This window comes from Helianthus annuus, chromosome 9 (genome assembly GCF_002127325.2).
Source record: "Helianthus annuus cultivar XRQ/B chromosome 9, HanXRQr2.0-SUNRISE, whole genome shotgun sequence".
NCBI lineage: Eukaryota > Viridiplantae > Streptophyta > Magnoliopsida > Asterales > Asteraceae > Helianthus > Helianthus annuus.
In genome coordinates, this window is record NC_035441.2 from 165,045,659 (window position 1) to 165,060,232 (window position 14,574).

Below are 14,574 nucleotides of genomic sequence, written 5' to 3' on the forward strand. Positions count from 1 at the left end.
TTTTATGAGTGTCAAAACAGATTCCATAACATATACATTACAGATTATGTACAAAACGGCAAAATAGCTTTCTGTTGACTTTTTAAGTGCACGTTTGACTCGACATTTGACATAGTTAGAATGGTGATCAGAGGGAACCCTTTTAGGGGTTTATTACCCACATAAATACCAACTCATAACTACTTTTGATCCGACAATTCACTGGACTATTTGTGAATTATCGCTATAACAACCGTTAGTTACGACGGTTTGGTTTATGAGCTAAATCTATGGAAATACAAGACCAAAATGGATTTGAACGACTTACAGAAGTTGTGTCTTGCTTAGAGAGCAGAGAAGAACACTTGTAAGCTCTTAGAATGATCAGTGAAGTGTGTTTTGAGTTGTGTGATTGTTATGAACACAACATGGCTATTTATAGTGAAAAATGAGCTCCAAGATCACTCCACATTGATCTATACTGATCATGGATGATGGGCAGGTGTCCCATAGAGCTATGGGTCGAGTATAGGGTGCCCATGCCTCATTTATTGGCGTTTTGATCATTCACAAGCTCAAAAGGCAAGAAACTACAAACATTCTGCATCTGGGCGTCTAATGCGGCCCGCATGGAAGTTTCCATGCGTTTGTACGCGGGTCGCCTGAGATTCAAACTTCAGGCGCGTATCTTAGGTGGCTCGCGGCCCGCCTCAACTTAACCCAAAACTTCACGCGGGTCGCGAGAGGTTAGATTTCCAGAAATTTTAAATCTTTTGTAATGATTATCAGAATCTGGTAATTAATAACGAAATCTTTCGTAATGATTTACCTGACCTTTCGGGTTTGAAGGGGTAACTTTGCGGTTTGGCCCTCGGTTAATTACAACTAAGGACCTCGTGTTATTTACCCGCGTTGTTAAGTCCCCGGTTAGTTTATTAATTATTCGGAAAGCCTTAACTTGCATTATTGACGCTTTTAACCCTTCTTATACGAATTCGATCATAACCTTCTCGTTTTAAAACGGAACTTCGCGGAATTTATACAGTATGTTCTAGTGAGCGTATAATACTGTTACAAAGCCTCGGGAACGTTAAAGGGTCACTCAGAGGTATAATTAAACATGTTGCCACAGTTAACCCCTGTGGTTTGTAATCTCTCACTTTCTTCCTCGTTTCACTTCCGTACGATCTATGATTTACTCGTTTGAAGGTACAAGCATTATTTAGGGTTACTATACAGTATATTTACCCTTTATTGACATTTATAACCCTCGAATTTATATATTTTCAAGGTTTGTCAATATTAGTCCTTTATTTAATATCAATGCCACGTGTAATCAATTGACACGTGTTAACACATTATTGGACACAAAAATTCGAGGTGTTACAACCAGCTCAACAGCAGCAGCACCCTCGCTCAGCTCCAGTGATCAATGCACCGCCAGCAAAGCGTGCGTACACAGGCCCTCACCCACTCTGCCCGACATGCTCTTATCATCATCCAGTGGGTCTAGCTTGTCGTTTTTGCGCTCACTGCAACCTGTACGGTCATTTCACTGCGAACCGTCGCTATGGTCCCCGTCAAGCCCCAGTTCAAGCTACTGTCAACCAAGCTCTACTCCCCGCCCCTCAAGGCCAACAAGCAGCTCCAGCACCTGCAGTCAATGCTCGAGTCTGCTTTGCATGTGGTGACCCTAACCACTTTGCAAACAGGTGCCCGAACAGGGTGGTTAAGCAAGAGCCCCAGCAGCAAGAGCAACAACAGCAGCCTCAGCAACAGCAGCAAGCAGCCCATGCCCGAACCTTCAACATCAATGCCCGTCAGGCTCAGGCGGATAACAACGTGGTTAATGGTACGTTCCTTGTGAATGGTATTTATGCATCATGTTTGTTTGATACTGGAGCCGATAACTGCTTTGTGTCGTTTGAATTCGAGAAGCTCCTTAGTCGTAAGCGCTCATATCTGTCCTCGTCATTCGAAGTCGAAGTCGCTACGGGAAGAACTATTGCCATTAACTCTGTACTCCGTGATTGTACTCTCGAGCTCAACAATCACATCTTCCCAATCGACCTTATTCCAATGCAACTCGGAAGCTTTGATGTCATAATAGGCATGGACTTTCTTCGCGAAAACCATGCCGAAGTTGTATGCTTCGAGAAGATGATTCGATTCTCACTCGCGAATGGTGATTTATTGTGTGTGTACGGTGAAACAGCGTCGAAGGGTCTCAAGCTTATGTCGTGTATTCAAGCCAGCAAGTATCTCCGCAAGGAATACCGAGCTTTCTTGGCCAACATCGTAGTGGCGGAGAAGGGAAAGAAAAAGAAAGTTGAAGTTAAAGATGTTCCAGTGGTTCGTGAATTTCCTCAGGTGTTCCCTGACGATCTTCCCGGACTACCACCAAGTCGTGATATCGACTTCCGCATCGACCTCATTCCTGGAGCTAACCCCGTTGCCAAAGCCCCTTATCGACTCGCTCCATCCGAAATGCGGGAACTCTTGAACCAACTCCAGGAATTACTCGAAAAAGGCTTTATTCGCCCAAGCACCTCTCCTTGGGGCACGCCAGTCCTTTTTGTCAAAAAGAAGGATGGATCGTTCCGGATGTGCATCGACTATCGGGAATTGAATAAGCTAACCATCAAGAACCGATACCCCTTACTCTGAATTGACGATTTGTTTGATCAGCTACAAGGTGCAGCATGCTTCTCTAAGATCGATCTACGTTCAGGATATCATAAGCTACGGATTCAAGAGGAAGACATTCCTAAAACCGCTTTCCGAACCCGTTATGGCCATTACGAATTTGTAGTTATGCCCTTTGGTCTAACCAATGCACCCGCGGTTTTTATGGACCTGATGAATCGCGTGTGTAAGCCTTATCTTGACTGTTTCGTCATCGTGTTCATCGACGATGTCTTGATTTATTCCAAATCGAAAGCCGAACACGCGTAACATCTACGTTTGGTTCTCGAGTTACTCCAGGGGAACCAACTCTATGCCAAGTTCTCCAAGTGCGAATTCTGGTTGGAGGAGGTACAATTTCTGGGTCACATAGTGAATAGTCGGGGTATCCATGTCGATCCTGCGAAGATTGAAGCTGTCAAAAGCTGGATTACGCCTAAGAACCCGTCAGAAGTTCGTTATTTTCTCGGACTAGCGGGCTATTATCGACGGTTCATTAAGGATTCTCCAAGATCGTTGTGCCACTTACTGCTCTTACGCATAAGGACAAGCCTTTTGTGTGGGGAAACGCACAAGAGACTGCCTTTCAAACCCTCAAGCATATGCTGTGCAACGCTCCGATTCTTACGCTGCTCGACGGAAGCGACAACTTCATTCTCTACTGTGATGCTTCTAACCTTGGTCTCGGCTGTGTTCTCATGCAGCGAGACAAGGTTATAGCCTACGCATCTCGTCAGCTCAAGATCCACGAGAAGAACTATACAACCCATGACCTCGAGCTAGGCGCGGTTGTCTTTGCATTGAACATTTGGCAACACTACCTGTATGGCACTAGGTGTACAATCTACACTGATCACAGGAGTTTACAACACATCTTCAATCAGAGAGAGCTTAATATGCGTCAACGCCGATGGGTAGAACTTCTCAACGATTACGACTGTGAGATACGTTATCACCCAGGCAAGGCGAATGTGGTTGCTGACGCGCTCAGCAAAAAGAGTTACGTGCTCAGTACTCGAAACATCCAAGCCCAGCACAATCTCGAAACCCTTATTCGCGAAGCCCAACATGCTTGCTTTAACGAGCGTACATTGAAGAAAGAGAGGATCTATCACGATGGAGCTCAGTTAGTAAGCAAATCAGATGGGATATTCTATTATCTGGACCGAATTTGGATCCCTAAGCGGACCGATTTGCGAAAGATTATCATGAACGAAGCCCACAAATCCCGGTATTCTATTCATCCCGGCGCAGACAAGATGTACCAGGATCTTCGTTATAAGTACTAGTGGCCGGGCATGAAAAGGGATATCGCTCTTTACGTTGGAAGCTGCTTAACTTGTGCAAGAGTCAAGGCTGAACATCAAAGACCTTCTGGCTTACTCGAACAACCGCCGATACCTATATGGAAGTGGGAGAGTATAGCTATGGATTTCATAACAAAACTCCCGCCCACGCCATCAGGTCACGACAGTATTTGGGTCATAGTCGATCGTCTAACGAAATCAGCCCACTTTTTGCCAATACGGGAAGACTACAAGGCGGAGCGACTAGCCCAAATCTACACCGACGAGATCATTCGTAATCATGGTACGCCTCGTGACATCATTTCAGATCGTGACGCTCGGTTCACTTCGCGATTGTGGGAAACGTTTCAAGCGGCCCTTGGTACGTCGCTTAATCTGAGTACTGCATTCCATCCTCAAACCGACGGACAGACTGAAAGAACGATCCGTACTCTTGAAGACATGCTCCGAGCGTGCGTCACAGATTTTGGTGGTAGTTGGAATAAACACCTGCCATTGGTGGAATTCTCGTACAATAACAGCTATCATGCCAACATCCAAATGGCACCTTTCGAGGCTTTGTATGGTAGAAGATGTCGATCGCCTATTGTGTGGCACGAGATCGGTCACTCGCAACTAACCGGTCCCGAGATTCTACAAGAAACGCCTGACAAAATCCACCAGATTCGAGACAATTTGGTAAAAGCTCGGAACAGACAGAAAAGTTACGCCGATAGAAGACGCAAGCCCCTTGAATTTGAAGTTGGTGACTACGTACTCCTAAAGGTATCACCTTGGAAGGGTGTAGTCTGATTCGGCAAGAAAGGGAAACTAGCGCCTCGATATGTTGGACCTTTTAGGATTCTGGAAAGGATCGGAAAAGTCACCTACAGACTCGAATTACCGGAGGAACTCAGTAACGTCCACCCGACTTTCCACGTCTCTAACCTCCAAAAATGCCTTGCTGATCATGATCTAATCGTACCACTAGACGATCTTCAGGTCAACGAAACATTACACTTCGTGGAAAAGCCTGTCGAAATCATGGATCGCCAAACCAAGCAACTCAGGCGCTCACGCATCCCTATCGTCGAAGTCCGATGGGAAGGCAAGCGAGGCGCGGAGTTCACTTGGGAACTCGAAAGCGACATGAAGGACAAGTACCCGCAGTTGTTTAAATAAATAGATCTGAAGCATCAAATTGGTAAATCACGGCGTTGTGTAGCCTTCGAGCCTAATTTCGGGACGAAATTCCCTAAACAAGGGGAGGCTGTAACACCCCGTGTTTTCGAATGTCGAAGTCAAAGTCAAAGTCCAAGTCAACTTTGGCTTTCCTTGACTGTAGATAGTCTATTTTATGTTTTAGTTGTATTATGTAGAGTAAGTGTTGTAATCAGCAAAAATCGAAGTAATCGAATATTTTAACGCGAACCGATCTACGACTGTGAATGATAGGAAGTAACAACGCGATAAAGTTAACTAATTAGTAATCAAACCGATCTAACAATCATCGAACTCGAGACTCGATTTATGCGAACTCTGGTATTGCTATACGTGTGTGTGCCTTATGTGTTACTTGTGCGTGTTTATTTATATGTTTGGTGTGGTACTCAAGCGAATCAATCGAAAATCAAATCGAAACTCGGAAAGCAATCGAACTCAATCGAAACCGACATAGAAACGTGACTTATAGAAGATTGTATGTTAGATATAGTAGTTGGGACTGAAAGTAATTTGCCTAGGAAATCTATCATATTCGTATCATCGTCCATCGAAATCGAAACTTGTATGCTATTATCAAACTTGTATGCTCACCTTTACATTTCATGACTCATGTATTGACTTTATTTTAACGTATGTGACAGGTGCTTAAGTTGCTAGGATGCTTAGGTGCGTGGTGATGAAATCGAGGCTAGGGAGTCTAGAAATAATAAACAATTGTCTGTAATAATAAATCTGAGTTGTCGGAACAGAACTTCTTGTTTGGATGATTATCTGTAATAATATGTTTGTTTATTCGGGATACGGTATGGGACGTATCTTTAACTGGATTATATAAATAGTTGTTATGGAAACTTCTAAACAATCTGTTTCGCTCAGTGCCGCGCCCCGATGATTCCGCCATCGGTTGGGGTGTGACAGTACATTCTTCCATCAGTTAAACTACATCCAGAAGATGTTAGTACGTTTTAATATGGACAAAGTTCATCCGTTTAGCATACCCATGGTTGTCCGACCGCTAGATCCACATAAGGATCCTTACCGCCCTCAAGAGGAAGGCGAAGAAGTACTTGGTCCAGAAGTACCCTATTCAAGTGCGATCGGTGCCCTTATGTATCTTGCAAATAACATGAGACCCGATATTGCGTTCTCGGTACATATACTAGCAAGATATAGTTCAAACCCTAGACATTGGAATGGAATAAAACACATATTCAGACAGGTTATGTATTCACATACGGTGGCACAACAATTTCTTGGAAGTCAACTAAGCAAACACTTACAACAACATCATCAAATCATGCCAAATTGATAGCACTATATGATGCTGGTCGAGAATGCGTGTGGTTGAGATCAATGATTAATCACATACAAGAAGCATGCGGATTAGAACAGATCAAGAAGGAGCCGACAATTATTTATGAAGACAATGTTGCTTGCATAGCTTAGATCAGAGAAGGTTACATCAAGGGTGATCGAACAAAGCACTTCTCACCAAAGTTCTTCTCAACATATGACTTGCAAAAAGAAGGGGAAATAGATGTTCGCCAGATTAAGTCAAGTGAAAATCTAGCTTACCTGTTCACGAAATCTTTACCTAGAAGCAGTTTCGAGCAGCTATCGCACAAGATCGGTCTTCGTAGATTGAAAGATGTTTGTTGAATTCAGGGGGAGAATTATACACGCTGTACTCTTTTTCCCTTAACTAAGTTTTGTCTCACTGGGTTTTTTTAGTAAGGTTTTTAATGAGGCAACATAGCTGATCCAATAGTATCAGTTTATTTATTCAGGTCCTGAAGTACCTATTTAACATCATCCTGAAGTATGTTGTTAAACTGTGTATAATTTTAAATGTCTGAGGGGGAGTGTTATAAACCAGACATTTTAGGCCCAACCTATTACTTATGGGCTTTAGGGTTTATAGTTATGTTATCTCTATATATTGTAATGCTGAATAGAATGAAGGATTAAAATTCAGTTTGTCACTATTTCTCTTTGGTTTTTATCATATATATGTTTTTAAGGGTTTTGCACCAAAAAAACAAAAAAGTGCCAGACCATTTAATAAAAACAAGTTTCTTCGTGATAGTGCCTAATGCGCCTGTTAAATATGTTACGCAGAAACTTGTTTCTTTTTTTTTTTAATGGCTTTGCGCTTTTTTTTTATTTGGTACAAAACCCTTAAAAACATATATGTTACATGTGTTATCTAAAAAAATGTTACAAAATGTTACATAGGAGTTTCAAGACTTTTCTCCTTAACTTTGGGTTTCATCTATATCATTACCCTAGATATGATATCCTTAAATATTAGATGGATATATACTAATGGAGTAAATTACAAAATTTGTCATTTATGTTGACACTAGATTGCAAACCGTATTCTTTGTCTTCAAAAAATACAAAAAAACATACTTTATGTTTGCAAACCCTTGCATGTTACGTCTTTTAACCCTAACTCAGTTAACCTTTTTGGTTAAATTAGGCAACACAAGGGTATTTTTGTCTTTCTACCTATTTACTAAAATACATTTTGATAAATAAAACACATATCATATCATGTACATATACTTCTTTCTTTTTCTACCTAACTCTCTCTTATATATCTACCACCACTCCCACCATAACCACTGTCCATCGCCACCCTTAGCAACTACCGCTCCCACCTCAACGCCACTCCCACCAGCAGCAGACACCGTCGTCGGAGATCCGGATCTAGAATCTCCATCAAATAGAGGTTTGGGTTTTAGGGCTTGTGAAACAAGTAGTGATGGTAGGGTTGAGGTAATGGCAGCTGCGATGGGTTTAATGGTAGTGTTGCTGGGGTTTAGTGGTCGTTCTTCGCTGGGGTTTAATGGAAGTATTGGTTAGGGTTGGGGTAATGGCAGCGGTGATGGTAGGTCGGGTTCTAGGGCTTGTGAAATAGGTTTTGGGTTTGAATGATGGTGTTGTTAAGGGTGAAGGTACGGTGGTGTGGGTGATGATGTTAAGAGTGGTTGAGGTGCGGGAGGTAGTGGTGGTGGTGGTGGAGGCGGTGGGTGGGGGTGGGGGCAAGAGGGTGGGTGGTGGTAGGGTAGTTTTAGAGAGAGGGGGGGAATAGTGGTGGTGGTGGTGGCGGTCGGTAGGTGGTGGTGACAGGCTAGTTTTAGAGAGATAGGGAGAGAAAAATTGTGTATGTGATATATATATATATATATATATATATAGAGAGAGAGAGAGAGAGGAAGGTTAACGTACATTACGGCTTAACGTACATCACGTACGACAGGTAATTACGCACGTTCATTTTAAAATTACGCACGTTATAACTCAAAAATCCAAAATCACGCATGTTGAAACACAATAATCACGCATATTGAAAACATTAATCATGCATGTTATAGAACAAATCACGCACGTTGTCGTACGTGAAGTACGTTAAGTCGTAATGTACGATATACTTTTTCTATATATATATATATATATATATATATAATAAACGTTTATTTATATATTTTAGATCCGTCTCTGTCCAACAGAGATACCAGGCTATATGAAAAATTGCATCTTTCTGGATACATGTAAAAAAAAGTGTTGTAAAAACCGGGACTAGTCGCCGATTAATCGCTAGTCGGTCGGTTACTGACTAATTTTTTGTTAATTGGTAGTCAGACCTAATCGACCTTAGTCGGCGGGCCAAAAATCGACGGTTCTGACCAGATTTCGGCAATTCTGGCTAGATTTCAGCCAAAACCTGTAAATTCCGGCAAGTTTCCAACCAAACAATGAAGATTCCGGCGATTAATCCTGTATATTAAAAAAATGGGCCAAGGGGAGGTTAAAACTTGTCACTTAAAATATTTACCTATAAAATGTGTATGTGTACATATAAAACTGAAAATTACATATAAAAATCTCAATTCGATTAATGTCAATTCCATTGCTAGTCGGTACCTCACCGACCGACTAGCGCCTACCGATATCTACAAGCAAAAAAGTTAGCACCGAACAATGTTACAAGAATCTTATTATTTTTAACTACTAAAAGTATTTCTAATTTTTTTTATTAAAAGTATAGCTATAATTGTTATTTGGCTGTGACTTGTGAACCTAGTTACAAGTAACACAGATGAAAACAACGAAGGAACCTTCCTTCCTATATAAAATTTAAAAGAAGTGAAAATTGGCATCTTCAAACAAATAACAAATGGACCACGGGTAAGCGTCTGACAATGACAAATAAAAATATCTCACCACCAACATAGAATCAGATTATTCATTTTATGTGATATTATGATGAGGTAAAGGATCATGTAAAAAGTGCTCAAAGTGTAAAAAGTGTGAGAAGTGTATTATAACACTATATATAATACTATATAACACCATATAAACATCGTATAACAATATGTAACACCGTATAATACCATATAACACTATGTAACACTATATATCATTATATAATAAATATAACACTATAGGTTGTCTGATAGCATGTCTATGATAGATGTATAGTGTTATATTTGTTATATAATGATATATAGTGTTACATAGTGTTATATGGTATTATATGGTGTTACATATTGTTATACGGTGTTTATATGGTGTTATATAGTATTATATATAGTGTTATAATACCCTTCTCACACTTCTTACACTTTGAGCACTTTTTGAGGATCCTTACCCATTATGATGATACATAATTTTTTATAGTTAAGGTCAAGATAATTAATATATGACTGAATAAGTAAAGTATAATATCTAATAAAATTCCGTCTCGTTTACTTTTGGTTTCGCTAGCACTTTCATGAATGAGTTTTTTACAGTGTATATTGCATATAATTACAAATTATATTATATTATAAAATATAAAATTAGTTAACTTTACATCTGTTAAATTACACATTTGAATTCTTCTATAGCTGCTATAGGCTAAAAAAGTTGAATATAAAATCACTTTGTGACAAGGAATGAGGCAATTTTAACTTCTAAATTCACAAATTGTTAAAGAAACAATTAATAAAATAATATAAATTGGCGAGGCACGACAGGAGGGGCACTATCTATTCAAACGTAATATAATATTCTACTGTAACAATTATTGATTCAGAGATATTATTATATATATCAAACTAGTTATTGTCCCGCCCGTGTTGCGGGGCATCAAGCCAAATATTTCTCTCTCATTACATGTACCTATGTTTCGGTTACTTGTACATACTACAGATAACACGATCTTAAAAAAAATCGAGTCAACCAATTAAACAAAACACTATCATACTTTTGCTAAAAAAAAAAACTAAAATGATGAAAAGACCATGACTTTAAACTGGGCAAAATTGTAATTTTTCAGGACAAATGCATGTGTGTCAGACAGCCGCTTGACACGAATAAAAATTACATCAATTCAACCAATTAAAACAAAACATTACCCTAGTTTTGTAAAAAAAAAACAATGGCATGGCTGTAATTTTACATTAGGTGCAAAATCGTAATTTGGCTAGAAGGGAGAAAAACAAAACCAATAGCAAAATTGTAAATTTAAATAAAATTTAAATGCACCAATCGAAAAAAATGAAAAAATAATAGTTATATTAAAATTTAAAAATGAAAAAAAAATAAAAAGGGTAGCCGCCCTTTTCCACCAATAGTTAGGGTGAGCGGGGCACTTCTCGGGGAGGGGAGCGGGGACCTCAGTCCCCGAGCGGGAACACTGCCGCCATCGGCTCGGGGAACGTAAGCGGGGAGGGGGATCGGTGAGAGGTTACCGCATGAGAGAGAGGAGAGAGAGAGAGAGGAGAGAGAGGAGAGAGAGAGGGGGTGATTGGTTGTTAATGTGGGTCCACCCTTTTTCCACCAATCATATTTTTTCTTCTTTTTTTATAAAAAATAATTGTGTGGGTGGAGTGATGCCAACGTTTGAGTGCAAAATGAGGACTTAAGAGAGGAGTTGACGTGGCGCGTGCTGATTGGCCGTGAGTAAGAGAGGGAACTCCCTAAGAGAGGAGTGCTCCTCTCACCCTTAGGTGGAACTATTGCCGCATATATTTTTGTATACGTAGGTAAATGGCAACACCACTTTGCTACAGTGGTGTTGTCATTTTTTTTCTTTTTCTTTCTTTCTTTTCCTTTTGTGGCTTTTTTTCTTTTACCTTTTAATTTTCAGCATTTACTCTTATACCCCCTTAACTTTTTAAATACTTTTTAATCGAGTTTTACGTCTTTATTTTTATTTACGTGTGGATATAAACTTAAATTGATTTACATTTCGACATGATTTTTTTTGTGTGTTTATTTACGATTTTGCCCCCAGTATAAATTCGTTTTAATATTTTTTTACAAGACTATGGTAGTGTTTTGTTTTAATTGGTTGGCTCGATTTAATTTTTATTCGTCATGCCAAGCGGTAGTTTTTACATCGTTTTAGTTTTTTTTAACAGAAGTATGGTAGTATTTTGTTTTACTTTGTTTACTCAATGTAATTTTTTTGAGATCGTGTTATAAGTAGTATGTACAATTAACTAAAACACAGATACCGTATTGTTTAAAAAGTAAAGTATATCAATAATCATATTATGAAAATCGTTCGAGAAAAATATCAATGAACATATTAGTTTATTTATATATTCATCTGAAAAAAAATCAATAAACATATTAGTTTATTTATACATCAATAAACATATTATTTGCTTTAAATATATTTAGTTTTACCTTTATACCTTATGTGACGTGTGCTATATATAATCTAAAAAAATATAAAATAATTAGTTTGATGAGTGAAGGGGTATGGTTCCAAAAAGCCACGCAGATCTTCTGACAGTTCGCGTGCGGGGACCATACTCTCGATTTAACAAGACGTTCAATCTCAGACTCGCGCGAGCTACTTCACCAAATACTGACCTCGCGCGAGGTCCGAACAAGAAAGAACACCGACTTCAACACTTAGCATTCTGAAGAAGAGCCTTCAACACCCATAATCCTCCGCGGGTTACTTACGTACTCATCAAGAGTCGCGCGGGGCTGAGGCGCAAGGCCAATTAAGAAGGTGCAAGTGGCAGAACAAAAGAACCAATCAGCGTCCTCCAGGCTGTGCTCAATCGTGCTCCACGATCGTCTAACGTGCAGGAGACAGAGAGTACACAAGGACGCCTACGTGGCACCAATCAAGGGGCGGCGGCAACTGCCCCACGATCTACACTCACCTGCTGATGACAAAGGGACAACAAGGCCGACAACAGGACACGTGGCTCCAATCACGGTGCGCCAGCACCGGATATCTTCTAGAAGACACTAACGGTCGACACGAGTGAGACAAGGAGCATATCCTCTAAGTTGTCGCCTTCCGGCCCAAGGCCCATCAGCCCAACTCCTTTTACACCTCTCCGGCTATAAATAGGGACCTCCATGCACAGGTTGATTCATCCTATTCTCTCTACTCTCACTCTTAACACAGTAATATCTCCTCAAAACAGTTACTTATTCTTAGGCCGGAGTCTGGTTAAGAGGGAAACCCCCATATTCCCCTCTTAACGAGCTAACGGTGTTCTGTTTTGCAGGATTATCGGATCATAAGGAGCTCAGAAAGTTATAAGAAGATTAACCCTTATGGTAGAAACATAAATCAAACTAATCAACCCTAAAATTAGTTCCGTGTTTCTTCATTGGCGCCCACCGATTTTCACAGTCACTTTCATCTTCTTTTTCCGAGTTTTTTCGAGTTTTTTGTGGTTTTCTTGATCATGGCTGGTCAAGGAATCATTCCTGATTTCGATTTTGGCACGAACTCTAACGCAGGTCCGGCTGAAGACATTCATAATGTCTAAATCCAACTTGCCGAGGAAGTAGGCGAAATCGAAATAACAAACACTGGGGGACCCCGCGTGAGCCTCATTCGTATCACTCAGACGGTAACCCCAGGAAACAATGTTGCTGGACCTTCAAACCCAGCTCCTCCTCAGAACATTTCGGCGCTATTAGGGCTACCTGAAGGCGAAACTCCAGCTTCTTGGTACGCCAAGCAAATTGCTACCATCAATACTGCATATCAGTCTTTGAGCGCACAGCAAGCGGTCTTACAAGCAGAACCATCTTTGGTTACACCTCAGGGTCCGAGTCAGGGGGCTCGCCAGATACCCCCACAGCAAAACCTCCAAGGAAGAATCAACATGCCTCCTCCCCCGAGAAGACCAAGCGTGCATGACACGCGCGACACACGGGGAGAGACAGAAAGCTATTATGACTATCCGTCAAACGTTCAAAGAGGTCCAGTTCAGAGCCGGCTCAGGCCGCACAACTTGAACAACTAGTGGGATGACACAGACCCAAACGACCCAACTTGGCAAGACGACGAAGGATCCTCGGTCTTCAACTGCTTGCAGTGGAATCATGAATACTACTAGCCAAGGCAGCACATCGCGTACAGCGAAGAAGCAGAGCTAGATTTCCGCCTCGTCTATCGACCAGCCGAAGCTGCCGAACATTCAAAGTTCATTCCAAAGATTGCTCTAGCACCACTATCAAAGGAAAAATTGCCTCCAACAGTCGGAAAGTTCAATGGTCTAACTGATCCTGATGATCACGTTAGGGTATTCACAAGCATTGGTTGCATGGGAGGATGGAACATGCCCATGTGGTGCCATCTGTTTATACAAACTTTCACAGGGGCTGCTCGCGCCTGGTTCGACAGCCTTCCACCGGGAAAGATCACATCGTGGGTTGATTTCAGAGCACAGTTTGTAAACCACTTCAGCCAGCAAAGACGCTGTCAACGAGATACGTCTGAGGTAACTGATATCTGGCGTAGAGAAAACGAAGGTTTAAAAGACTTCATCACTCGCTTCAACAAAAAATGTATGGAAATCGGTGGTGTAAGCGAACAGCTCATAAGCGCTCATTTTAAGAAAGCTATTCGGTGCGATTGTCTCATCAGAACTATCACTGGGAAAGATGGTATGCCCAAGGAGTGGGACAAGCTGATGGAAGCCGCAAAAATTGTAGCGCAAACTGAAGAGTCACTTGCGGGAGCCAAGAGCTCTTATACCGAAGACCGTTTTTCCAAGAGAAGCTCGCGCGACTATGGCAAACGCAACAAAACCAAAAATCATGAATGGAAGTCTGGACAATCCAGTGGTTATGAGGAAAGATCGCGCTACAAAGAAGACGCGCGAGAGATAATCGACAGAATCGACTATCGAAAGGCAGTCAGGAACGAGAACCGAGAAAAGCACTGGACTCCGCTCATCAAGACACCAAAGGAGTTACTCATGACGGATAATCATGATTTCAAGGCTCCTAGGCCTATGACGAACAAGAAGGGGCAGGACCCCAACCTGTACTGTGACTTTCACAAGGACACAGGTCATCTGACAGATGACTGTATCAGCTTAAGGCAAGAAATCGAAAAAGCGCTAAAAAGCGGAAAGCTAAG